The sequence below is a fragment of the Canis aureus genome, chromosome 1, assembly GCF_053574225.1.
Source record: "Canis aureus isolate CA01 chromosome 1, VMU_Caureus_v.1.0, whole genome shotgun sequence".
Taxonomy (NCBI): Eukaryota; Metazoa; Chordata; class Mammalia; order Carnivora; family Canidae; genus Canis; species Canis aureus.
The window spans coordinates 98,342,047-98,369,925 of NC_135611.1; the positions used below are offsets into that span (position 1 = coordinate 98,342,047).

The 27,879-nt window shown below is 43.3% G+C and overlaps 2 long non-coding RNA genes and 1 pseudogene across 2 annotated transcripts; 1 reads left to right on the forward strand and 2 right to left on the reverse strand.

Moving 5' to 3' along the window:
• Nucleotides 1-1,615: 1,615 nt before the first annotated feature.
• LOC144290845 (uncharacterized) lies at nt 1,616-4,310 on the reverse strand. The gene is made up of 3 exons (XR_013358364.1): nt 3,115-4,310; nt 2,437-2,730; nt 1,616-2,181 (listed from the first exon to the last, which is right to left on the reverse strand). It is a non-coding gene; the product is annotated as an uncharacterized LOC144290845 (long non-coding RNA).
• Nucleotides 4,311-4,320: 10 nt separating this feature from the next.
• LOC144290889 (uncharacterized) lies at nt 4,321-27,735 on the reverse strand. The gene is made up of 3 exons (XR_013358392.1): nt 27,595-27,735; nt 6,653-6,998; nt 4,321-6,235 (listed from the first exon to the last, which is right to left on the reverse strand). It is a non-coding gene; the product is annotated as an uncharacterized LOC144290889 (long non-coding RNA).
• LOC144295692 (protein transport protein Sec61 subunit gamma pseudogene) lies at nt 16,915-17,122 on the forward strand (annotated as a pseudogene).
• Nucleotides 27,736-27,879: the final 144 nt, after the last annotated feature.

Genomic DNA, 27,879 nt, shown 5'->3' on the forward strand with positions numbered 1-27,879 from the left:
AGGGGAGAAACTCAAGCATTGTTGTGGGAAGAATGGATAAAAACAGGGACTTGAAGGGGCCGTGCCATGGAAGGGCTCCAGGAGTCCCAGGTCTGGCCCTCGGCTTGGGGCCAAGCCCTGGTCAAGCCCTGTCCGGTGTGAAGCGGTCCTCACCTCCGCTCTCAGCTGTTTCTTCCAGAGTAGAGGTCAGGCCCAGACCCCTCAGCAGATGCAGCCCCAGGTTCCAGCCCGTCATGGCCGTGACCTGCTGCCCGTTTCCTCTCCAGACTCAGGCCGGGAGGGCTTGTCTGTCCGACACTGTTGGGCTTCCACGCATGGAAAGTCTGGGCTGGGCTGGGCTGGGCCCACTGCCTTTTGAACACTCAACACAAAAAACAGAATATAAAGGAGCTTAGTGATGTTTATGTTTATTACATGGTCGACACAATGGCATTTTTGACATATTGGATAAAGTAAAACATATTATTAAAATCAGTGTCACCTGTTTGCTTTTGCTCCAGATGGGAGCCCGAATGGCAGGTCCTGCTGCCGCCTGCAGATCTCACCGCTGGGGAGCCAGCTCTGGGTCCTAGGGCAGCAGCTTCCCTAGGTTTCCATGGCGACGCCAAGTCTCCAGCAATTATAGACAAAAGTTTATGTGTTCTTTTTCCCCCAAATCATCCTTGGAAACGTTTGGCAGCTCCTGGCCTCTCCACACCACCACCCCACCCCCGCCCCGCAGAAGAAACAGGGGACCCAGAACACCTGGAGAGTTGACCACGGCCGGTGCACAGGGAAAGCTCCCAGAGGGAGATGCATTGTGTACTGTTCCTCCGTGGGGAGAGGGCAGGCTCCCACCCGGACGGCCTCGCCTAGGACAGAGTATGGTGTTGGTGAGACACTGCTTTTTGCACCTCGGTTTCTGCATCAGTGAAACAAGGGGACAGTACCACAGCAGATCACCTCTAAAAGCCTTTGAAATGCAAACACACTGGCCCTGGCCCACTGGAGCACCACCCAAGTATTTCATGGCTCCAGGCAGGAGGCTGCACTCTTTTCTCCAAGTTTCTGTTCCTAAGAGGTTATAACCCTGAGTCAGAAATTACCATAACTGACCCTGGGGCTGGGGTGGGGGGTGGGTGGGGGAGTTGGGGGTGAAGGCCGGGCATGGGAAATCACTTCCCCCAGGGGACTACTCCCACCACCGCAGAACTGACCTCCGAACCTGCACCTGAGACTGGTTCTAGGCCTGAGCTTTGCACCCTCCTAGACACGGGGGCACAGGGCACCATCCTGGACAAAGGGCCACTGGGCACCCTCCTGGACAAGGGGGTGCTGGACGTGGTGTCCACGGATCTGCCTCGTGGGGCCTGTACAGTGAAGTCCCATGAAAACCGGGGTCTGGGTAAGGACACAGATGGCCCACAGAGGCACAATGTCTTCCTCCACATCTTAATTTTGTTTCCTTGGTTCCATTAGGAAAATATACTGAACAAGGAAAGGTAAAACCAACAATAATCCCACACAGTTTTAAAAATGGTATAAAATTAGAAAAACATCTTCTTCCTGGTGTCCTTGGCCCCTAATGCCTGCCCCCACAATGTCAACCCCAGGGGTAACTGTTCACACTGTTTGCCACATTTTCCTTGTGTTTCTACACATTATATTTATTTTACAAAAAGGTAAGCATGCTGAATTGTTGGGCTGGAGGCTCCTTCTCCTACTTCACTTCCCAGTACACACTGGCCTGGGGACTGTTACTCGCCTGGACTCAGCTTGCATCGGCTCATTCCGCCTCCTCAGATGGACCTGTACCTTCTTGTCCAATATATTTTGGCTTCCTGTGGACACCCTCTCAGGGACATACAAGTGTTGACAAGACTCCGCTTGTGAGCATGCAGGACAGGGTGCTGTATCACCCAGCAAAGCAGGATCTCCGCACACGATGCCCCCAGCATAGGCTGAGCATCCCAGGGGCAGAAAGAAGGGGTCTCACTTACCCAGCAGCCTCTATCAGGAAGGAGGTGTGAGAACTTCTGCTGACAGAGAATGAGAACTTTCAGAGCAGAACAGGTTGCCCATTGTAGTCAAATGCTAAGGCATCTTTACAAAGTCCCGGGTAAGGCTTGAAGACCACTGGGCTCTGTGTTGCTCTCACTTCCTGCTTGGGCAAGTGATCCACCTGCCAACTCTCAAGGTTGCCTTTTTTTTTTTTTTTTTTCAGAGAGAGAGAGAGAAAAAGAGAGCATGAGTGGGGGAGGAGGAGGGAGAGGGAGACAAACTTCATCAAACTCCCTGCTGAGCACTGAGCTTGGAGAAACCACCTGGGGCTCCATCTCAACAACTCTGTGGTCATGCGCCGAACCGAAGCCAAGAGTTGGACGCTGAACTGCCTGAACCCCCAGGACCCCTCTCAATGTTGCCTTTTTACAGAATTGGAATAGAGAGAGCTCTTACCCAAAGGCGGATGTCCAGGCGGGACACCTGGCCGTCTGTAGCGATCGCTTGGGGAGCGGATATATTAAAGGCCATATTTCTGAAGCCACCCACATTTAACCGAGGCCGTCTCCTCAGAGCCTGGGATGGATCGGCTCGCTGCCATGGGCGGTCCTGTTCTCAGCCACTGGCCCCAGGTGCCTGGTGGGAGCCCTGGGAACAAATCGGGACCTCGGGGATGGGGCAATTGAGTATTTCTGTTATGTTCTGCATGACCCGATATCTTGAGCTCAGCCTGTCCTGTCCTGAGTTGTTCTGTGTGAAGGGAGAGGCGCCCTGTAAGGAGGAGCTCCAGCCCCCCCACCCACAGGAACCCATCACTGGGGGCCTCCCCATCACCACTGGCCTAGGAGCGGGTGCTGTGGTCACAGATACAGACACTGAGCCTGGGGCTGTGTCTGCATGTGGTTGATGAGAGGGGCTGAGAACTGCTGTGTGGCTTTTTATATTTGGTTGGGTTAGGATGTTAGCATCCCATTCTTACTGGGCCAGTGGAGGTTGGCCAGTCCCAACGAGATGGGAATAAGGGTGGCCCCTTTGGTAAGTGAACAGGATCCCTGCGGTGGACAGACGCCCAAAGGGCAAAGGGTGGCTGGAACAGTAAAGATAACAATGTTGCCATAACAGGGGCCGTCTCACCAGATGCCTTGTGATGGGAACATAGTCTAGCGGACTTGCTCCTGGACTGGAAGTCAAGTCCACAGTAAAGTCTGCTGAGGCATTACCATTGAGGGCGGTGAGTCCCCAGGGGAAGATGCAGCCTACATGCAGGAGTAAAGTTGGTGCCCATGATGCCGGAGGCGGTGGTGAGAACAAGGGAGCAGGGTGCTGGATGTGTTGTGTGCAAAGCAGAAGCTGTGTCCTAGGAGCAGTGAGCTCTGTAACAAGAGGTCCCTACCCTGTGAGGTCCAGGTGGGTCAAGCTGGGATGACACAAGAAATGCCTCTAGTGGTTGGTGTGGCTTAAAATCCATTGTTCAGCTTGTCATAAACGCCAAGTGCTGCCTGGTATCAGGCAGTTGGCAGGGGACTCACTCAGTTTTACAAGCATTTGATAGAGGCAGGGTCTGAGAGGCAGTTAGCTATTCCAGAAACATAGTACTCTGTATGATTGTCAGGGTCGCTTAGCAAGAGGCATGTGTGCAACTCGGCCTCCAGGCTACTGCTGCCATAGTCACAGCCCCCTGAGGGCAGAGGCCATCTGGGAGGGGAACGTCCCAATGTCCAAGAGGTCACTGCACATTGTCCCCATCATTCTCTCAGGCTAGGGTGATGTCCAAGGTGCTGGTGTACTTGGGGGTACACTGGTGGGGCCCAACCCAGTGGAGGGTGGCCTACTCAGGAGGAGACCCACGCAGAGCTGGTGTGTCTGGCTGGTGTCAGATCCTGAGTCTACCTGTGAGGGGCCGAGGTCAGGGTGGCATTGTAAGTGTGGTCTCTATGGCCAGGTAAGTGGATCTCAGGGAATTCCATCTGGTCGTTGGGCGTGCGGCTTGCAAAGGAGCATGAGGCATCCATGACCAAGTTTTGTGAAGACTCAATCCACGGTGCATGTAGATTCTGGACACGTTGATGGGCTAATTGTAGGGACATTTGTGGATGGCAGCTTTGCAATCTGAGACTGCTCCGTTAAACTCTGGCAGATGGTCAAAGCATACCCTGCCAGCCAGATGGCCTAACTTGGTCATGCTGGGAGGACATTCCACCAGGGGTATGACTGGAGGCAGGGTATCAGGAGGAGTAGCTCATTTAAACCTTGCCTCATGGCTCCATTTAATGAGAGGGAGGTGAGCTCTGGGTCAGAACCCATGCCCGGTGGCACGCCAGCTGAAGCCCTTCACCACCTGCGATGCACTTGTGCACCTGGCTGATTCTGTCTCAGTACATCTTCCAGGACAGGTTAGGGCCCAGGGGTCCCTTGGCAGTCCTGCCATCCAGGCTGTGCAGACGAGAAGGTTGCCACAACCAAGCACAGCATTTACACTTGACCAACTGGCAGGGCCTCTTCGGGACCAGTGGTCTGGGTACTGACCAGAAGCACAGGGTGGCTGGGGTCATTCACCCCTCAGGGTCATTCACCCCTCTATCTACTGTGGGCTGGGGGCTTGGCCCACATCTGCCAACAGCAACCACTAAGTTCCAGGGCTCCTTAGTGGATTCCATTTCTCAGTGGGACAGGCATGTAGACTTCTTTTCTTCTCTCTGAGATCCACAAGGTCCTGCTAGTGGGTCCTATAATTTCAATCTCCTGCAAAAGTTTTGATGCATTTGTTTAAATTGACCAGTTATTATAACACAAATGTGAGGTAACACCATTGGCCATAGCTTTGCAGCTGGTCCTAGACATCACCACCTGGACCAAGTAAATCTATATAATCATGACCTCGAAGCAATTTGCTTGGCCTTCTAGTATAAGAGGGTCGTATCACAAAATCTGCCCTCAATCAGGTCACCAGTTCAAAAAATCAAAACAAAATAAAACAATTGTGATAGTGAGGAGAGCATCATCTGGTGATGGGTGTGAGGATGTCCTCCCTGGTATGTATGTGTGGTTCCCTGTGGCACACTCACAGGAAGTCCTGGGGGAAACTGGAACTTGGTGTGGTGGTTTTGGGGTCCTGAGAGCTGGGACTTGAGCAAGACTAGAGCTTAGGGCAAAACTTCTGTCCTAGGAGACTCCCTTTGTTTAAAAGCTTGAGGGGCATGTCTTTGAGTAGACCATGTGCCTGTCTGTAACCAGGCTGCTAAGGACCAGTGAGCAGGGTGGAAGCTCCACAAGATGCCATGTTCTAGAGCCCACGACTGAACAGCCTGGGAGGTGAGATAGGCTCCTTGATCTCAACCTGGGACGTCTGATGTGCCAAAAGAAGGAGCATAGACCTGGGAGAGAAGGGGGTAGTGCATCAGCAGCGGAGTCTCCAGAGGAGCAGCCAGCGGGAGTCCAGTGGAGGTCCCCAGATCAGGGTGGTGTGCCTATTGTCTCCAGCAGAGGGCCGCTCACCAACATGCTCTGTCACCCTGGGGCATGTGCCCTCTCCTGGAAGCCAATTAGGTACCAGTAAGAGACAACTAGATGCCACTACTTTGCTTAGAGCCAGGTGAGGGGCTGCCTATGCCTGTGTGCCCTGTCGGGGCTGCCATACTGAGTGACTCGGGGTAATGGGCCCAGTCTTCTAAGGGGGAATAGCTATGTTGAGGCTGTCTGGTACCCCAGGAGGTGGCGCATGTGGGATCTTGGAACAGGCATGTAATTTGGATGAGGAGTCTGCGGCATGACTACAAGATGCTTCCAGTGCAGAGACACATGTGGCCATCATCAGCATGCGAGAATTGGCTGTCTCTATCAAATGAGATGCCCCAGGGAGGATCGTCCAAACCAGGCTGCTGACCTGTTGCGTACCACACAGGAGTCAACAGTATATGCTCCTGGGAGTCTCATTTCCATGGCCTGTGTAGAGCCAGGCACACTGCTGCCAGTTCTTTCAGGACAGCCTTCTTCAACCAGGGGTATGCTGTCATCTGGATGGTATACCCTGGCCTTCAGTGGGCGGCCTTCCATACATGGTGGCGCTGCCATCCGCCTTCCATACATGGTGCCACCCCCACCAGCCAGGAACCACTGGCTTCCTTTCCGTGTCATACAGTTGATGCCATAGGCCCCCCAAGCTGCTAGAGGGGCTGCTGGTAGGGGTGCCACAGGTAGCACCTCCACATCAGTGGTCAGGGGGCTGAGTGTGGGGGAAGGCATATCCTCCTGTAATCTGAAAAAAAAATTCAACAGTGAGGCCTCAGTGGCTATGCTGAGCCAAAGAGGATGAGAACTTGTGTGACAGGGAGACTGGGCTATGAACCTACAAATGCCTCTGTCTCTAAAAGATCCCAGTAGGCTGCTAAAATTTGGCAATTGAGTGGCATGTACCAGGCTGTTTGGGTCAGGTTTGGTCCAGAACCCCGTGGGGAGCCAGGCAGAATTGTGCTTAGTTGGGAGACTCCCTGAGGCATAGTCGATTGTGGTCAGTGATTGAACTTGGAAGTCTGATCCCAGAGGGGCAAAGGGCAGTGCCAACTATACGGCAGTTTGCTGAGGTTCTCCTCAAGGAAGGAAGCCAATTTGCAAGCAATGGCATAGTAGGGTTAAGCTTCCAAAGGGTGAAGAGACCTAACATATGCTCACCTACCATAGTGTAGTGGGAAGGCCAACTGTGAGGAGTTGAGGTTTACAGTGAGAGGAGACTCATGGTCCTCAGCTGCCCACAGTATGCCAACAAACTGGACAGAGTGGCTGGTCCTTAGATGTTATTCAGAGCAGTGGCTCATCTTCTCTGCTATACATGTTGTGCTGTTCAGTATAAGTCTTCCTGGAGAGCATCTCAGGATCCCTGTAGCAGAATGTCCTCTATATGATGCTAAAGGCCGCAGCGGATTAGTTTGAGTGGATTTAGATCTCGTCTGCATAGGTTATATGAGACACAGAGCTGTGTAGGTAACCTTGTCGGCAGCCGAGGAAAGGTGCATCAAGAGTGTCTGAAAGTGAAAGCAAATCAATGTTGTGAGTCTTTACTGATAAGAATAGAGTAAAACACATTTGTTAGATCTCCGTCTACAATGTAGGGACCCTGAGCTTTTTTTGGTGTCATCTATCATATCTGTCTTACTAGAAATGGGAACCTTAATGGCAGGAACCTATGCATTTACATTTCCAGAGTCAGTTGGTAGTCTCCATTCCTTGGCAGCCAGTTTAACACTGGCCAGATGGGGCTATTATAGGGTGAGGTGATGGGCTGATGACTCTAGGGTCAAGCATCTCTGTAATGATGGGCCAAAGGCCCTGTGTACCTTGCTTTGACCAACATTGGGCACATTGCCTATTTGCACTGGAGAAGGAGCTGGACAGGTTCCCCTTTGGCAGTTCCCATGAAGAACACCAGGAATTTAGGTTTATTCCAGTAGGTATGTGTTGAATTATAATCTTCTTGGACCTTCCCTGGTGAAATCAGAAACTTGCCTTGCATTCAGAGGGCAGAGAGAGACTGTAGAAAGAGACAGGTCACTTCAGGTTGGTAGGTGGCAGTTTTAATAAGCAAAGAAAACTCACATATGAGGCTTGTCTTGAGCAGCAGTGGGATAAATGGATCCCCACACCTGTTTGCCAAATCTTAAAAGTTTATTTATAAAGACGCCTCACTGGGTTCAGTCACATAAATGGTGCAGGTGTGTTCTCCACACCACATCACCATCTCACAGCTATATCTTTGGAACAGCCTCTTGGATCGCAGGAAAGCCAAGTGGAACCCACATTCCAAGGACAGGAGGGAGTGAGGAGTGCCCAGGTCCAACTCACAGGTCAACCAGTAGTCACATCTTTTTGATGACATTCCCCAACAATGTGTTATACTTGTAACAAGAAGAGAGAGCCAAGGGGCCACCAGCACTAGCAGCTATTTTTTGGAAATATGGCACCACAGGCACATCCAGTTTGATTTGTACTCTCTCTGGTAGGCTGTCCAAGGCTCCCTTTGGGAATTTAGAAGGGTTATCTGATATTACCATGACTCAGGCTCCTGTGACTAAAAGAGTCAGGAATATGGTTACTACCTTTGTCGCAAGGGACCACCAGAGTCATCAATGGACGGTTGTTCCCAGGAAGTGGGTCAAGCTTCTCCTAGCTGCTGAGTCCTTAGGGTAAGGCTGTGGGGGCTTCCAAGCTCCCAGATCAGAGAAAATTTCAGGGGAAGAGTAGACTTCAGGATCCTCTGAAGGTCTCTCAGCCATTGAGATTGGGCTCTGTTGTGAGGTGATCACTAGATAAGAGAGAAGATCTTGCACCAGGGCTGCACAGCTATGAGCTCAATGGGGACCCCAAATTGGCAGAGCTGTGGTATAAAGCCCCTTGCTATTTAGAATCATCCTGGGCTTTGCTTCCAGTGTAGGTGGTATGTAGCTTAGGACCTGGAGGTGGGAAGGGCACTCTGGGAGGTGGGATGGGAGACCTGGGACCTGATGGCTGGCCTTTAGGTTTTGGGCCACTAGAGTACTGCAGATTCTGAGTCTGAGTGAGCATATCCCTCTGTGGCTATTTCCATTAGGCTTCCCTAGCAGTATAGGAGGTAACCCAAAAGTACACGAGTGCTGCCCTGTAATTTAGGGAGGGGGATGCTCCCTGTAAGAATTCTCTGGAGGAGGGGTTGGTATCTTCAGGATTGGAGGTATCCAGGTCATTTGGAATGCTGTGTTCAAAGAAGTGATAGAAAGCTAGGAAGATCAAGGAGTAGGAAGGCCTTAAGCATGCTTCCTCCCATGGATACAACTAGATAACACTCACATCAGCATAAATTCACCAGAAACCAACCTGAAGACTAACAGAACAAACTCCACAACCAAAGATAGAGAAGAGGCCACATGAAGAAAGTGGGAAGGGCAGAGAACATAATGGACTATGGCCACGAGGAGGGAGCTGGTAGTATGGAGAAGGGTGAAAAACAGACTTTCGCACAGAGGAGCCCTCGAACCAGAAGGATGAATCCCCATATTTGGCTTTGAAAGCAAGAAGGGTCAAATCTTGTGAGTTCTTACAACCAGCAGGATGTAAAGCCTGATACTTTAAAAATCAGTGGGCTTAGCTCCGGGAGAGCCTGGAGGGCATTAGGAAGTGGAGTACCTATCATTAAAGAGGCAGCACAACAAACCATCTGTGAAGGTACAGCCCTAGAACCAGCAGTTTGAAAAACACTGGGGGCAGATGGGAGGGAGGGTGATTTACTCATCTCAGAGTGTGGCCCAGAGAGACGAGGATCACAGGGAGACCTCCCCTTAGGTAGAGGGGAACTGGCAGGCATCATTTCCTTCCCCTACCGAGTGTAAACACAGGGACACTTGTGGGAACCAGCACCAACACTTACTACCTAACTTACACCAAACCCTGTCCCCCATCCCCCACCCCCATTTGCACTTGTGTGGATCTGCCTTTTCCCAGTCACATTTGCCTCAGCCCCAGCATTGCAGGCTCCTCCCACAGAAGACCAGAGCAAATCCCACTAATACCTGAGTCACACATTTTGCTGGACCTCAGTTCCAGCAACAGCAGGTCTCTTTTGCAAGCAGACCACTACACACCTTGTTAAAATAAGCCCCACTCACTGGGAACTAAACACTGCCCATGACAAAGTATGCCTCTGCAAATGAATGGACTGAAGGGAAAAGTGGCCAGGACTTAATAGCAGAGCACATGCAACACACATAGGAGACACTCCCTCAAGCGCCAGGCCCTGAGGAATAAGACACTGCACTGCAGGGCACTATAGGACATCTTTATAAAGACATTACTGTCAAGAGCAAGAAATGTAGCTGACTTCCCTAACACACATAAACAGACACAAAGAGTTGAAAAAATGAGACAGAGAAATATGTCCCAAATGAAAAAACAGGACCAAACCACAGCAAGAGACCTGAGTGAATTGGAGAAAAGTAATATGCCTAATAGACGATGTAAAGTAATGATCATGAAGATACTCACTGGACCTGAGAAAAAGATTGGAGGACATTCAGTGAGACCCTTAACATAGAGATTAAAAAGAGCCGATCAGAAATGAAGAATACAATAAATGAAATGAAAAATACACTTGATGGAATAAATTCCAGGTTAGAGGAAGCCAATGAATGAATTAAGGATTCATTCCCTAATTGGAATTGAGGACCTGGAAGAGAGAGTAATGGAAAGTAAACAAACTGAGCAAAGGAGAGGAAAGAAAATTATGCAAATTGAAAATAGTTTTAGAGAACTCAAAGACACCTTTAAGTGCAAGAACAATCACATTATAGGGATCTCAGAAGAAGAAAGAGAGAAAAGGGGGCAGAAAATCTACCTAAAGAAATAATAGCTGAAAACTTCCCTAATCTGGGAAAGGAAACAGAAATACAGATCCAGGGGGTACAGAAATCCCCTCAACATTCAACCCAAGGAAGTCTACACCAAGATACATAGTAATTAAAAAGGCAAAAAATAACAGGGCACCTGGGTGGCTCAGTGGTTGGGCATCTGCCTTTGGCTTAGGGCATGATCCTGGGGTCCTGGGATTGAGTCCCACATCAGGCTCCCTGCAGGGAGCCTGCTTCTCCCTCTGCCTATATCTCTGCCTCTCTCTGTGTATCTCTCATGAGTAAATAAATAAAATCTTTAAAAAATATAAATAAAATGCCAAAAAATAGCAAGAAAGAAAAAAATTAAAAGCAGCAGACAAAAAGAAGACAGTTACAAATAAGAGAAACCATAAAAGGCTATGAGTGGAATTTTCAGCAGAAACTTTGCAGGCAAGAATAGAGCAGCATGATATATTCAAGGTGCTGAAAGGGGAGAAAAATGCAGCCAAGAATACTCTACCCAGTATGGCTATTATTCAGACTAGAAGAAGAGATAAAGAGTTTCCCAGACAAAAACTAAAGGATCGTGACAACTGAACCAGCCCTGCAAGAAATATTAAAGAGGACTGTGAGTGGAAAGGACAAATCATAAATGAGTGTATGAAAAATAAGTATATCTGTAAAAACCAATCAGGATCCACAAAGTAAAAGAATGTAAAATATAACACCATATACCTAAAATGTAGTGAGGAGAAGAGTAAAGGATGTGTTCACTCTTAAATAGCCATCAACTTAATATAGACTGTTGTATGCAGAAGATGTTACATACAAACTGAATGGTAACCACAAATCAGAAACCACTAATAGATATGCAAAGAATAAGGAGGAAGGAAATCCAAGTATATCACTAAAGAAAACCATCAAATCACTTAAGAGAGAAAGAGAAGAAAGAATCAGAGAAAATTTTCAGAAACAACTACAAAACAAGTAACAAAATGTCAATAAATACATAGCTATCAATAATTATTTTGAATATAAATGGACTAAACACTCCAATGAAAAGACAGAGGGTGACAGTGAATAAAAAACCAAGACCCATCTATATATGCTGTCTACTCATTTCAGACCTAAAGACCCATGAGGATTGAAAGCAAGGGGATGGAGAAATCTTTATCATGCAAATGGATGTCAAAAGAAAGGCAGGATAGCAATACTAATATGGGACAAAATAGATTTTAAAACAAAGACTATAGAAAGAGACAAAGAAAGGTATTCTATAAAGGGGACAGTCCAACAAAAAGATACAATAATTGTAAATATTTATGCACTCAACATGGGAGCACTCAAACATAAAATACTTCATAAGGAACATAAAGGAACACATTGATAATAATATGATAATACTAGGGGACTTTAACACCCCACTTACATCAATGAACATATCATCTAAACAGAATACCAACAAGGAAACAGTGGCTTTGAAAAAAATAAACAGAATTACTATGTAATCCAGTAATAATCCCATTTCTTGGTATATACCCAAAAAGAATTGAAAGCAGGAACTCGAAAGGTATGTGCACATCCACATTCATAGTAGCCTTGTTCATGAAGCCAGGAGCTGGAAGCAGCCCAAGTGTCTGTGGACAGTGAATGGATAAACAAAATATATACTTGTATATATGGTAGTGGGTAAATCCAATGGGATACTATTCAGCCTTAAAAATAAGGAAATTTTGACTCATGCTACAACATGGATGGACCTTGATGACCTGCTCACCATGACACTATGAATGTCAGGAGTTCAGCTAAGCTGCTCCATGGTGTTGCTTCCTTGACATCCATTCTGTGTGGCCAGGCAGCCTGGGGAGCCTTGAACTGACACTGCCCCCTTCCTGGAGCACATGCCCTAGGTAGCCCTCAGACTCACAAGCAGACATATGCTCTGGGTATGACTCCCCATTAGCCCTTCTAAGCAAGTGTTCCCCGCCCCCCAGCCCCCACCTCTCAGGGCCCTCACTGTGTGCATCCCTTAGATAAAACCCCAAGAGGTTACCAAAACCCCATTGTTTTTGAAATGACCAGTTTGGCCTTGGTGGGAAGGGTACCCAAAGCACTACACCCTTGGACCCTAATAAAGGCATGAGCCCCAGGCCCTGCCTTTCTGCCTGCACCCTGTCTTGAAGTCCCTGTGTGACCCCTTGGAGATAAGTACTTCCCCCAGGACCTGTGAATAATAAGCTTCTCTATTTCAATTTCCTAGTGCTGTTTGTTGTTGTTGTTAACCCAGACTCACCATAAGGCACCCTGAGCTCCACTTAACAAATGCTATACAACCAAGTCAAACAATTGTCTTCCTGAACAGGATGGATTGAGTTGCTTGCAACTGGCCTCAGGGAATGCCTTTTAACTGCAAATGCTTCTCCCAGGGGGTAATCTATCTGAGCCGAGCCTGCCATCTGCTGGCACCCAGTTGCCTCTGTGGACTGTAGAGTATTGCCAGTGCTGAGTACTTGCTGCTTGTGCAGAGTAGTTCTTACTGTGCACTGTGCTCCCACTCTTCTCATTCCAAATTGCAAGCTCAGAGGAAGGCAGGCAGAGTCCACCCTGAACCTTGAAACATTGCTCGTAGAAGCTGATGGAGGTGCCGTGGATATATCTTTCACCCATGAACACCCCATGGAAGTTAAGTTCTCCTAAGGTGTTAAATCTCTAAGACCTAGCTGCTGACTGTGAGGTGAATTGGCTAAGTTTTTTTGCAAGGTCCATTGCATCTGTTAGTGGTCATGCGTCAACCCTGTCCAAGTGTGGTCTACCAGATTAGGTAGGCTCCCTTCTGTGACTACTGTGCTTATGAGCAGTACCAGGACTCCAAGCCCATCCTCACTAGGGTAGGCATGGCTCCTTGCAAAGGCAAGTGTGGCCATGGCCAGTGGTCCCTCTGTGACTACACATCTTCCTGCTGTCCCACCTTGTGATTTGCATTTCCCTGGTGATGAGTGATGTTGAGCATCTTTTCCTGTGTCTGTTGGCCATCTGTAGTCTTTTTTAAAGATTTTATTTATTTATTCATGAGAAACACAGAGGGAGAGGCAAAGATATAGGCTGAGGGAGAAGCAGGCTCCTCCTTGAGGAAGCCCAATGTAGGGCTCTATCCCAGTACCCTGGGATCACAACCTGAGCCAAAGGCAGACCCTCAACCACTGAGCTACCCAGATGCCCCATCTGTAGTCTTCTTTGGAGAAATGTCTGTTTATGTCTTCTGCCCATTTTCAAATTGGATTGTTTTTTGGGTGTTGAGTTTTATAAGTTCTTTTTATATTTTGGATACTAACCCTTTATCAGATATATTATTTGCAGACTCTTAACTCTGAAACAAACTGAGGATTGCTGGAGGGGAAGGGGTAGGGAATGGGGTAACTGGGTGATAAGCATTAAAGAGGGCACTTGATGTAATTAATGAGTATTGGGTGTTATATGCAACTAACGAATCACTAAACTCTACCTCTGAAACTTAAAAAAAAAAAATCAAGGTGAAAACCAAGCATGGCAGTTAAGAGAGGGGAAATAATACTCTGGGAATGGATTAGAAATCTTTCCAAACCTCATTCTCAAAGCATGGCCATTACTTGGCCTGTCTGGGCATTCCCTGGAATATCTCAATCATAAGGCTATCTTTATTTTACCGGACTCACAGCTCACCCAGTGCAAAAAGCCTTTACCATGGGGCACTTATTAATATTATAGGAAATTGATTAGCTCTGTGGCCATATGATACAGAGCATAATAGCAGGGCAGATAATAGGCTAACCAAAAAGCTTCAAGGGAAAATCTGAGAAATGAGATGTCTACAGGGGCTATGAAAAGTTCTGTCATGTTGCTGGGAATCTAGAAAGTCATGTGCATATGTAGGGAAGTGTGCATGCGTGGGTTGTGCATGTGCCCAGGAAAGACCTAAAAAGGCTGACCTTGAGGCTCTTCATAGCAGGGAATGAAGGGGAAGGCAGAGTTATCATCTGCCTGACATTGGGAGAGGTGGGCCCCAGCACAAACACACACACAAACCCTTGGCAAAGACTGGGAAATCTGTGGAAAGCTGTCCCCAGTTACTAGCTGACAACTAAGCTCATTGAGCAGAGATTTCAGAGACCACATTACACAATTAGGTCAGAAAACATACCAAATAAACAAACAACACAAATTAACAACAACAAATCCTGGAAAGGGAAGATAATCTGGTTTCCAGAGTCCTTTTAAAAGTCTGGTTTCAATACTAAGTAATGAGACATGGAAAGAAACAAGAAATTATGGTTTACAGGCAGGGAAATAAACACATAACAGAGACTGTCCCTGAAAAGCCCACATACTGGTCTTCTAGACAGGCTTTGAAGTCTATTTTAAATATGTTCAAAAAACTAAACAAGAGTTAAGCATGTTTCAAGAACTAAAGAGAAGTTTAAGAAAGGTGTCTTACCAAATGGAAAAGATCAATTAGAAAAAAATACAAAAAATTAAACTGTTGTTTAAAATTATAACTGAAGTGAAAAATTCACTAAGGCAGTATCAGATTTAAGCATGCAGACAAAAGGCCAGCAAACTTGAAGGTAGACCAATGAACCTTTATCTGCACTGGGGAAAGGAATGAAAAGAGTCAAGAAATATGAACAGAACTAAAGGGGACCTATAGGACACCATCACGTGTCAAAATACATAACGGGAATCCTGGCAATAGAGGAGAAAGGGAAAAAGAATATTTGAAGAAATTATGGCCAAAATTGTCCTTATTTTCATGAAAAACATTAATATATACATTCAAGAATCTTCACAAACTACAAATAGAACCAACTCAGAGAGCCATCTCTAGGCACATCAAAATCAAACTTCTGAAAACGAAAGAAAAAGAAAATCTAAAAAGTAGCAGGAGAGAAGCAACCCATTGCTTAACAGATGGTGAATAAGACCTAATTTCTCAGGGCACCTGGTGGTGCAATCAGTTGAGTTCCAAATCTTGGTTTTGGGTCGGGTTGTGGTCTCAGAGTTGTGAGATCAAGCCACATGTTGGGCTCTGTGCTCAGCAGGGAGTTTCCTGGAGATCTTCTCTCTCCCTTTGCCCTTCCCCCTATACCTCTCTTAAAAAGGAGGTGGGGGAGCAGTATTGTATACCAACAAGTTAAATAACCCAGATGAAATGGACAAATTCATGGGAAGACATGGACTCTTAAAACTGAGTCAATAAGAAACAAATTTTGAACAGACCTATAGCAAGTAATCAATAATCATAAAGCTTCCCACAAAGAAAACCCAGGAACAGATAGTTTCACTGTTTCATTCTACCAGATGTTAGAAGTAACATTAATCCTTTACAAAGTCTTTCAAAAGATAGAAGAGGTGAGAACCCTTTCCAACACATCCTAAGAGGCCATTATTACCCTGATACCAAAACTAAACAAAGATATCACAAGAAAACTACAAACCAATATCTGTTATGAATATGGTGTTTTAAAAATTCTCAAAAACTTACTAGCATAATGAAGCTAGTACCAAAACAATGAGAAGACAGGCTACATACTAGGAGAAAATATTTGCAAAAGACATATCTGATAAAAGACTGTTACCCAAAATGGGCAAATGACCAGAACAGACAATTCAACAAATAAGATATACAAATAGTAAGTAAACATATGAAAAGATGCTCCATATCATATAGAGATCTCCATATCATTAAGAACTGCAAATTAGGGATCCCTGGGTGGCGCAGTGGTTTAGCGCCTGCCTTTGGCCCAGGGCGCGATCCTGGAGACCCGGGATCGAATCCCACATCAGGCTCCCGGTGCATGGAGCCTGCTTCTCCCTCTGCCTATGTCTCTGCCTCTCTCTCTCTCTGTGACTATCATAAATAAATAAAAATTTAAAAAAAAAAAAAGAACTGCAAATTAGAGGCACCTGGGTGCCTCAGTGGTTGAACATCTGCCTTTGGCTCTGATCGTGATCCCGGGGTCCTGGGATCGAGTCCCATAGCTAGCTCCCTGCAGGGAGCCTGCTTCTCCCTCTGCCTATGTCTCTGCCTCTCTATGTGTGTCTCTCATGAATAAATAAATAAAATCTTTTTTTTTTAAAGAGCTGCAAATTAAAGCTACAATGAGAAACCACACATCTATTAGAATGGTGAAAATCCAAAACACTATCAACATCAAATGCTTGTGAGGATGTAGAGCAAGACAAAAGCTCATTTATTTCTTACAAGAAGTCAACATGGTGGAGCCACTTTGGCAGAAAGTTTAGAACTTTCTTACAAAATCACATATACTCTTACTATTCAATTCAGCAACTGTGCTCCTGTTTTGGTATCTACCCAAAGGAGTAGAATGCTTGTGTCTACACAACACCCGCAGATGGATGTTTATAGCAGCTTTGTTCCATAATTGCAAGAACTTGGAAGCAACCAAGATATCCTTCAGTAGGTGATTGGATAAATAAACCTTAGTACATGCAGGCAATGGAATATTACTAAGTGCTATAAAGAAATGAGCTTGTCCACTTCTGTGCTACATATCCCTGGCATCTGAGATGTTGGTCGGCAGGTGTCATGGATTAGGTAAGGCAGTTCATTGAGCCAAGTCAGCAGTTTGTGAAGGACTCAGTTTGACTGGTTAAAAGATGCACTAAACCTGATAGAAAAGAATTCCAGAAGATTGCCATGGCAACAGCATTAGGATTTGCTATAATTGGATTCATTGGCCTTTTTTGTGAAATTGATCCATATTGCTATTAATAACACCATTGTGGGTGACTGAATGCTTTTTTATTTTTAAAAAGATTTATTTATTCATTTTAGAGAGAGAGAGAGCACGTGCAGAGAGGAGGAGAAGGAGAGAGAGAGAGAAACTCAAGTTGACTTCTCACTGAGCTCAGAGCCCAATGGGAGTTCAGTCTCAAGATCCTGAGATCAGGGCCTGAGCCTAAACCAAGAGTTGTTCACTCAACCAACTGTGCCATCCAGGGACTGCTGAATATTTTTTAGAAGAATTTTTTATCTTGGGGATTGGTGAACAAATGAGGATTTGAGAAGCTCATGGAGTAAAAATGTGTCTATATGCTTTGTGTTTTTCTTTTGTTCCAGCATGTTTTGTATTTCTATACCGAAACGATTTCAAAATAAAAAAATAAAAATAAATGAGCTATCAAGCCACAAAAAGACATAAAGGAACCTTAAACGCATAATACTAAGTGAAAGAAGCCAATTTGAAAAAGCTACATACTATGCAACTTCAACTCCATGACATCCTCCATAACTATGGAGATAGTAAAAAGTTTGGTGTATGCCAGGGATTAGAGGAAAGGGTATGAACAAGATGAGCACAGGGGTTTTCTAGGGCAGTGAAACTATTAGATATAATACTGTAATGGTGAGTACATGTTATCATGCATTTGTCAAAATCCATGGAATATACAACACTGAGAGTAAACCTCAATTCAGACTACAGACTTTGAATAATAATGAAGTGTTACTGTTGGTTCATTGATTCTAATAAATGTACTACTCTGGAGCAGGATGTTGTTGGTGGAGGAAGCTTGTGTGATTATGAGGACAGCATGTTTATGGGAACTCTGTATTTTCTTCTTAATTTTATTGTGAATGTAAAACTGCTCTAAAAAATATAGGATGTTTTTTTAAAAAAGCATTATACATAATGACTAAATGAGATGTATCTGAGGAATGCAAAGTGGGTTCAACATAAGAAAATCAAGCAATGTAATATACTGTGTTGATTAAGGCAAATTCCACATGCTAACCTCAACAGACACAGAAATTTTTTTTTTTGACAAATCCAAAATCCTTACAGGATAAAAATATTAAAAAAAATAAGATTAGAAGGGAACTTCTTCAACTTAATAAAGACATCTATGAAAATCCCACAATTAATATCATACTTAAAGTTAGAAGACTGAAAGTTTTCTCCCTAATACGAGGAACAGGACAACCATGTCTGATTTCTCCACTTCTACTCAGTATTTTACTGGAGGTTCTAGCCAGGACAATTAGACAACAAGAAGAAATGAAAGGCATCTAGATTAGATTAAAAGATAGATGTAAAACTATCTGAATTTATGGAGGACATGATTTTGTATACAAAAACCACCAAGAAATCCACAGGAAAATGGTAAAAGCTAATAAGTGAATCCAGCAATGTTGCACTAAAAACTACAAAACGTCATTGAAAGAAATTAAAGAAGATCTAAATAAGAAGAAAGATATCCTATCTTCATGGATTAGAAGACTTAATATCTTTAAGATGGTAATACTCCCCAAATTATGTACAGATTCACTACAATTCTTACACAATCTAGTTCACTTTTTTGTTGAAATTAACAAGCTAATCCTAAAATTAATATAAAAAGGCAAAGGACCCAGAATAGCCAAAATAATCTTGAAGAGTAAGGACAAAATTAGAAGATCCACATTTCCTGATTTCAAAATTTACTACAAAGCTGCAGTAATCAAGACTGGGTGATACTGGCATAAGGATAAACAAACTAGTGGGATAGAATTGATAGTCCAGAAAAAACCTTCATATATTATGGTCAACTGATTTTTGATAAGGTTCCCAAGACAATGCAAGAAGAAAAAAATACTTCTTTCAACAGATACTGTTGAGACAACTGTATACCCAGTTGTCTAATGAAGCTGGACCTCTGTCTCACACCACGTCAGAATATGAACTTGAAATGGATCAAGGACTTAAAGTGTAAGTGTTAACCTTATGAAACTCTTACAAGAAAATGTAAGTCTTTATGGTCTTGGATTAGTCAGTGGTTTCTTAGGTATGATGCCTATAGCAAAAGCAACCAAAGGAAAAAATAAATTGGACTTAATAAAATGAAATTTGTGCTTCAAAGAACACTATCAAGAAAGTGAAAAAGATAACTCCCAGAATAGGAGAAAATACTTCCAAATCATATATTTGATAAGAATGTAGCATCCAGAACACATAAAGAACTCTTTCAAGTCAATAATAAAGACAAATAGCCCAATAGATAATGGGGAAAGGACTTGAACAGACATTTTTCCAAAGAAGTCATGCAAATGGCCTATAAGCACAAAAAAATATGCTCAACAGTATTAGTTATCAGGGAAATACAAATCAAATCATCTTCTAGTTACTAGGGTGACAAAAAAGATGGCCACATGTTGGCAAGGATATGGGGAAATAGGAACTCTGGTATACCTCTGCTGGGAATATAAGCCGGTATAGCTACTTTGGACAACAATGTGGCAGCAACTCAAAGAGTTAAACATGGTTACCATGTGGCCAGGCAATTCCACCCCTACATATATACCCAAGATAATTGAAAACATAATTTCACACAAAAACTTATACACAAATGTTCATAGCACTATTTAATAAAGCCAAAAAGTGGAACCAACCTAAATGTCCATTACCTGGACAGCTCTGGTGGTGCAGCAGTTTAGCACCGCCTGCAGCCCAGTGTGTGATCCTGGAGACCCAGATCCCAGGTCAGGCTCCCTGCATGGAGCCTGCTTCTCCCTCTGCCTGTGTCTCTGCCTCTCTCTCTCTCTTTCTGTGTCTCTCATGAATAAATAAATAAAATCTTAAAAAAACATGTCCATCACCTAATGAATGGATAAACAAAATGAGGTATGCTCATATGATGGATATCATTTATCCATAAAAAGGGAATGAGGCCCTGATGTAATGATATGGATGAACCTTGAAAACATGCTAAGTGAAAGAAGTCAGATGCAAATGTCACATACCATATGATTTTCTTTTTAATGTGAAATGTCAGGCTAGGCAAATTCATAAGAGATAGAAAGTGGATTAGTGGTTGTCCAGAGTTGGGAGAAGACAGGAATGGGGAGTGACTGCTAATGGGGAGGAGGTCTTTTTGGAGGGCGATGAAAATATATTCTGGTTTAGATAGTGGAGATGGTTGCAATCTTGTGAATATTTAAAAATCTTGTCAATATACCAAACATCACCTAAGAGTACACTTGAAAAGGGGAATTTTATGGTATGTGAATTATATTTCAATTTAGAAAACAAAACAAAACAAAAACTTTGGCCATCCTTTTTTAGGTCTATCCCCGAACTCTGATCTGTTCCGTTGATTTTTGCATCTATTTGCCTGCCATTACCACACTGTCTTGATGGCTGCAGCCATATACAACTCCTTACAATTGAGAAGGGTGGTTCCTCCCTCCTGCTTTATTCTTCCTTTTCTTTTTTTTTAATTAATTAATTATTTATGTATTTATTTATTTATTTATTTATGATAGTCACAGAGAGAGAAAGAAGAGGCAGAGACACAGGCAGAGGGAGAAGCAGGCTCCATGCACCGGGAGCCCGACGTGGGACTCGATCCAGGGTCTCCAGGATCGCACCTTGGGCCAAAGGCAGGCGCCAAACCGCTGCGCAACCCAGGGATCCCTATTCTTCCTTTTCAACACTTTTGAAAATAGGTATTCTAGGTGTGCCTGGCTGGCTTAGTCGGAAGGGCATGTGACTCTTGATCTCAGGTTTGTGACTTTGAGCCCTGCATTGGGTGTAGACATTATTTTAAATAAATAAATAAACTTTAAAAAATAGCCTTCTCATATCTTTTTTTTTTTTTTTTAAGATTTTATTTATTTATTCATGAGAGACACACAGAGAAAGGCAGAGACACTGGCAGAGGAAGAAGCAGGCTCCATACAGGGAGCCGGATGTGGGACTTGATCCAAGCAATCCAGGATCATGCCCTGGGCCAAAGGCAGACACTCAATCGCTGAGCCACCCAGGCGTTCCTGCATTCCCATATCAACCTTATCATCAGCTTGTCTACCTCTAAACATTCTTAGGGGTACCTGGTTGATAGTTTTGCTCAGTTCTTCTACGTCTGCTGATTTTCTGTCTGGTGGTTCTATTAATTACTATGAGAAAAAAGTGTTAAAGCTTCCAACTATAGTTGAAGATATGTTTATTTTTCTTTTCAGTTCTGTCAATTTTATTCCTTAGTGCATACACATTTTAAATTACATCTTCTTAATGAATTGACCCTTTTTAATCATGATAATGCTTCTCTTTGACACTGGCTGCTTTCTTTGTTCTGAAGTCTATTTTGCCTGATTTTAATATCACCACTTTGGCTGTCTTGGATTAATGTTTTTATGTATATATATATTTGTTTTGTTTTGTTTTGTTTTGTTTTGTTTTTTAAAGATTTTATTTATTTATTCATGAGAGATACAGAGAGAGAGAGGCAGAGACATGGGCAGAGGAAGAAGCAGGCTCCATGCAGGGAGCCTGACTTGGGACTCGGTCCCCGGTCTCCAGGATCATGCCCTGAGCTGAAGGCAGGCGCTAAAATGCTGAGTCACCCAAGGATCCCCTATGTATATATTTTAAAGGACACTTTAAAATTTTAGAATAGTTTTAGATTTATAGAAAAACTGCAAAGATAATATGAAGTTTGCATATTAACATTTTATATTAATATGGTACATCTATCACAAATAATAAACAATATTGATACACTGCCCATATTTTATTCAGATTTCCTTAGTTTTATCCTAACGTGTTTTTTCTCTTCCAAGTTTTCATCCAAGATACAAGTTACTTTTAGTTGTTACATCTCCTTAGGCTCTTCTTGGCTATGACAGTTTACCTTGCTTTTGATGACCTGGACTGTTTCGAGGAGTGTTAGTCAAGCATTTTGGTAGATTGCCCCAAATTGGGATTTGCCTGATGTTTTCCTCATGGTTAGATGGAGGTTATGAGATTGGGGGTAGGGGGTCGACCATGGAGGTAAAGTTCTATTCTCTCCATGTATCAGTGATATGTACCATCAGTGTGACTTATCACTGGTGATGTTGACCTTGGTATCCTGGCTGAGATGGTCTCCTGTCCTCTTATTCCCTTTCCATACTGTCCTCTGACATTAAGACACAATGTACCAGCCACACTAAGGACTGCAAAGTCAGGCTGCACCTCCTGAGATCAGAGCATCGACATAAATTACTTGGAATTCTCCTGCACAAGATACTTTCCATTATCCCCCAACTGTTTTTTTATTCAATCATTTATTTATATTACTATGGACCCATGGACATTTACTTGGGGCTATAATCCAATACTACATTATTTATTTTGTTGGTCGAATAGGTACAGCTTTGGCCATTGGGAGCTCTTTCGGTTGGCTCCTTGCACTTTTTTCCCCCAAAGATTTTATTTATTTAGCACAAACAAGGGGAGGGGCAGAGGGAGAGGCAGGCTCCCCGCTGAGCAGGGAGCGGATGGCGATGAGGAAGACGATGATAACGACGTGGAACTCAATCCCAGCACCCTGAGATCATAATCTAAGCCGAAGGCAGTCATGTAACCAACAGAACCACCCAGGTTTTTTTTAAACAATTGTTTAAAAAATTTTTTTAAACAATTGTTTACTTTTCATTTTCAATATTATCTGTGACTACCTTGAGAACCACTTCAAACAAAGCTATAAGTTTTGCTTTCAAATATCAAACAATTTTTAAAGTCCAAGTGGAAAAGAAACAGTTATCATATTCACCAAATATTAACCTATTCTACTCCTCTTTTTCACTCCCAACATTCCCTGTTTTCTTCTGTTATCATTTGTCTTCTGTCTCAAGGACTTCCTTTAGCAATTCCTCTAGATGAGGTCTGCTAACAACAAAATCTCTGTTTTCCTTCTTTTGAGAAGTCTTCATTTCCCTTTTATTCTGAAGGATTTTCTCACTGAATACAGAATTTTTCTCTTAGTATCTGAACAATGTAATGCCACTTCTGTGGCCTCTCTCTGTGTGTCTCTCATGAATAAATAAATAAAATCTTTAAAAAAACAGATATGGGAAGGCAAAGAAGCTAGAATAGCTATTTTTTAAAGTTTATTTATTTATTTAAAAATAAACTCTACACCCAATGCAGGGTTCAAACTCACAAAACTGAGATCAAGAGTCACATGCCTGGGGCAGCCCCGGTGGCACAGCGGTTTAGCGCCGCCTGCAGCCCAGGGCGTGATCCTGGAGACCCTGGATCGAGTCCCACGTCAGGCTCTCTGTATGATGCCTGCTTCTCCCTATGCCTGTGTCTCTGCCTCTCCCTCTCTGTCTCTATGAATAAATAAAATCTTAAAAAAAAAAAAAAAAAAAGAGTCACATGCCCTTCCGACTAAGCCAGCCAGGCACACCTAGAATAGCTATTTTCAAAAGTGTTGAAAAGGAAGAATAAAGCAGGAGGGAGGAACCACCCTTCTCAATTGTAAGGAGTTGTATATGGCTGCAGCCATCAAGACAGTGTGGTAATGGCAGGCAAATAGATGCAAAAATCAACGGAACAGATCAGAGTTCAGGGATAGACCTAAAAAAGGATGGCCAAAGTTTTTGTTTTGTTTTGTTTTCTAAATTGAAATATAATTCACATACCATAAAATTCCCCTTTTCAAGTGTACACTTAGGTGATGTTTGGTATATTGACAAGATTTTTAAATATTCACAAGATTGCAACCATCTCCACTATCTAAACCAGAATATATTTTCATCGCCCTCCAAAAAGACCTCCTCCCCATTAGCAGTCACTCCCCATTCCTGTCTTCTCCCAACTCTGGACAACCACTAATCTACTTTCTATCTCTTATGAATTTGCCTAGTCTGACATTTCACATTAAAAAGAAAATCATATGGTATGTGACATTTGCATCTGACTTCTTTCACTTAGCATGTTTTCAAGGTTCATCCATATCATTACATCAGGGCCTCATTCCCTTTTTATGGATAAATGATATAAATGAGATATCACAGAGACTAGAGATGTGCTCTGGGTGCGCTGGGTGGGCAATGTAACATTTCTCTATGGATGCTTTCCAGTGTTCTTCTTTTCCCTTTAGTGTCCAAAAATTTGATTATGATGCTTCTGGGCATGGATTTCTTTGAATTTATTCTGGTTGGGCTCACTCGGCTTCTTAGATCTGTACATTATCTTTTCCCCAAAATTTGCGAAGCCTTCTGTCATTATTTATTGTAATTTTTTTCAGCCCTGTGCTCTTTCTCCTCCTAAAAGTTAGAAGCACTATTATTGTCTTACAGCTCCCTCATACTCAATTCATAGATTTTTAATTAAAAAGTTTTCATTGTGGAGAAAAAAACAAATACACAATTTACCATCTGGATGATTTCTTTTCTTTTCTTTCTTTCTTTTTTTTTTGAACCATTTTTAAGTGTAGAATTCGGTAGTGTTAAGTGTATTTATATCATTAGGAATCAATGTCCAGAACTTTTCATTTGGCAAAATTGAAACTCTATACCCATTAAACAATAACTGCCTATTTCCCATCCCACTCCCTCCCAGCTCCTGGCACTGACCATTCCACTTTCTATAGCTAAGATTTTGACTATTCTAAGTGGAATCCACAGTATTTGTCTTTTTGTGACTGGCTTATTTCACTTAGCATACTGTCCTCAAGGTTTAGCCATGCTGTAACATGTGTCAGAATTTCCTTCTTTTTAAAGGACAAATAATATTCTACTGTACATATATAGCACATTTTAAAATCCATTCGTCTGTTCATGGACACTTGGGTTGCTTCCTCCTCTTGGTCATTGTGAATAATGCTGATATAAAAATAGATGTACAAATATCTCTTCAAGATCTCACTTTCATTCTTTGGGATATATACCCAAAAGTAGAATTGCTAGATCATATGGCAATTCTACTTTTAATCTTTTGAGGAACCACCAAGCTATTTTCCACAGTGGGCACACCATTTTACATTCTTTTGTGTCTAGCTTCTTTGTTCCACATTGGGTTTGTGATTCATTCATGTTGTTGCCAGGGGTGATGCTTTGTTTATTCTCATTACTGTGTAGTACTCCATTTGTCAAATATTTCACAATTTATTTATCCATTCTACTGTAGACATTTGGGTTGTTTCCAGGTTTGGGCTATTAAAGACTGCTACTATGGATCTGTGCTGTATGTCTATAGTGAACATACATATGTACTTCAGCCAAGTTAAATTCCTAGGAGTAGAATTACTAGATTATTTATATGTATGTGCATTCTCTCTCTCATCTATCTATAAATATGTAAAATCTCCACATGATTTTGAAAAGATAATATCAAACAGTTTTCAAAGTGGTTGTATGAACTTGCTCTCTTATCAGCAGCATATAAGAATTCTGGCTACTTTACATCTTTGCCAGCATTTGGTATTGTCTATCTTTTTAATTTAAATGATTCTGGTGGTTACAGTAAAATTATGATTTTCTTTTTAAGATTTTATTTATTTATTTTAGAGAGAGGGCCTGAGTAGGGGTAGGGAGAGGGGCAAGCAGACTCACTGCTGAGTACAGAGCCCAATGTTGGGCTCAATCCCATGTCCTGAGCTGAAATTAAGGGCCAGATGCTCTACCAACTGGGCCACCCATGTGCCCCAGTAAAATTAATGGTTTTAATTTGAAATTTCCTGATGACTAGTGAAGTTAGTACAGACCTTGTCAAACATATATTGGCTATATGGGTATTGCCTTTTGTGAAGTGCCTACTGCAGGTTTTGCCCATTTTTCCAGTAAGGTTGTCTGCTTCTTTATAAGTTCTAGATAGGAGCCTTAGTATAATAAATATATTATATATGTATGTATTTTAGTATCTTCTCCCTTTCTGTGGCTTTCCTTTTCATTCTCTAGTGGTGTCTTTTGAAGAACAGATGTTCTTACTCTTGGTAAAGTCCAATTTCTCATTTTATGTGCTTTCAATTTCCCTTTTAGTACTTTCTATAACCTCTTTAAGAAAAATCTTACCTAACTCAAAGTCATAAAGATATTGGGTTTTTTTCTAAAACTTCATTGCTTACCTTCCATACTTAGTTTTTCAGTCCATCTGGAATCAGTTATTGTGTGTGTTGTGAGGTTTGGGTCAATACACATTTTTTTCCTAATACAACTTTTCAAATGACTATTTTTTGAAGGCCATTCTTTTCCCATGGCACATTGTATTTATCCTCACCATTTGTAATAGCTATAAAGCCTTCCATTCTAAGGTACTCCCATAACTTATCTACCCATTCTTCCATGGGATTTTTGGGTTATTTTCTGACCTCTGCTATCATCAAACAAGGTAAACATCTTTGTATGGATATCAAGGCATTCTTCTGCAATTTTTAAAACAAAAGTGGAACTTCTGAGCCAGAAAATATTTACTTTTTGGGTTTTTGCTGTTGTTTTTAAATATTTTATTTATTTATTCATGAGAGACACACACACAAAGAGAGAGGCAGAGACATAGCAGGCTCCATGGAAGGAGCCAGATGTGGGACTGAATCCTGGGACTCCAGGATCACGCTCTGGGCTGAAGGCAGATACTCAACTGCTGAGCCACCCAGGCATCTCAATATTTGTCTTTTTGAAAAAATGATAAATGACATGGTTCAAAAATCAGAGAATGCAAAAGGGCCAGTGAAAAATTTACCTCCTACCCTGTACCCAATCCTTCTAGGCCCTCCACCAGGTGATTGCAATCATGAAATCTGGAGTATCGTTGCAGATATCTTGTAATGGATGAATAGGCATTATTTAGACTTTTTCTTCTTTTCTTTACACAAGTAGGGGCACACCGTATGCTCTGTTCTGCATCTTGCTTTTTTAACTAAACAATATATCTTAGAAGTCTTATTACTGCACATAAAAAAAGCATCCTCATTAATTTTTAAAGCCATATATTCCATTGGATGGGTATACCACCATTTAGGCAGTCTTCTGCTGATGGACATCTGTGGTGTTTCCAATTTTTTGCCTTCCACACAAGGCTGCAATAAGTAACTTTGCGTATGTCATCTCAGGTGTGTGCAGTGTATCTGTTGGGGGATTTCTACAAGTAGACTTGCTGAGTCCAAGGGGATATGCATCTGTAACTTGATCAGCATTTCCAAGTCACACTCCTCTACCAGCAATGTATAAAAGCTCATGTTTTCCCATAGCCTGGTTAATAGACTTGGAGCTAGGATCTTTAGTCATTTGTTAGGTGGAAAATTGGAGATTATGTTGCATTTATGTTGTGTGTGAGATTGAGCATCTTTTCAGGGGTTTAAGACCAACTTGTGTTTTTTGTCAACATCCTTCGATGATATGCACTTCCTTAGAATCACTCATGCAAATTCCTCCAAATGTTTCCTCATGAGAAGCCTTAGACATGGGAATTTCAGGTCAGAGTTCGAACTTTTTAAAAGATGTCTCTACGTGTGGCCAACTAACCTTCCAGAAGGGAGGTCCCACTAACGCTTCTTTCACAACATGGCCCTGGACTGGGCTCCCAGCATCACGGGCTGCAGAGTGTCCTTGGAACTGGCAAGGCCAGCTCCCGGTGGAGAGCCTCGCCTGCAGTGCAGAGCTGGCCCCGCCTCTCCGGGAGGCTCCGCCCCGTCGCCAGGAGGCCCCGCCCCAGAGGTGCAGCCCCGCCCACTTACGGTGCCCTCCTATTGCGATCGCGCGGCCCCGCCCCGCACAACTGGCCGCGAAGCCCCGCCCCGGGCTGCGCGG